This window comes from Miscanthus floridulus, chromosome 5 (genome assembly GCF_019320115.1).
Source record: "Miscanthus floridulus cultivar M001 chromosome 5, ASM1932011v1, whole genome shotgun sequence".
Lineage (NCBI taxonomy): Eukaryota > Viridiplantae > Streptophyta > Magnoliopsida > Poales > Poaceae > Miscanthus > Miscanthus floridulus.
Window position 1 is genome coordinate 24,360,725 of NC_089584.1, and position 613 is coordinate 24,361,337.

Below are 613 nucleotides of genomic sequence, written 5' to 3' on the forward strand. Positions count from 1 at the left end.
AGCTTTCATTCGATGCGCCCCGTGGCAGTGTAGGGATGACAAGGGAATGATGGTCGACCCTCTCTCGGCGTGCTTTGCTCGTCTTGGTCTTGCATTTCCCCGGGAGCACGCTCGCTTCATCGTCCCGTCTTGAATCGGCACGTCCATTTTTGTCGTAATCTTCGAGACAGAGCTCCAAAGCTCTCTCCGTATGAAATCTCCTTTGCGATTGTTGGCTACACTACAAGACATATTTTAAGTTTAGATAGAGCTACAGACAAAATATTCAATATATATTTTTATTTTTCTTCGACCACAAGACTCAAAAGAGAATCCTTCCTGTAAATAGGTCTTGAGGAAAGAGTACTCAGATTTGGGTTATACCTCTCCTGACACCCAAAATTGGTCTCCATATAGATACTCTGTTGGAGCCTATAGGTATTCTGCTCATAATGGATCTTCTATTAGAGACAGCCTAAAGAAAAGCTATTAGCTCACTCATATTGAATGGTTGATAGAATGGTATATATGTGTTTTGCAGTGACAGAATGGTAAACGTGTAGAAAGCGTAGCTAGCAGTGTGTAATATAGTTTTGTTTCTATGTCCTATAGAGAAATGTTATTACGCAACCGC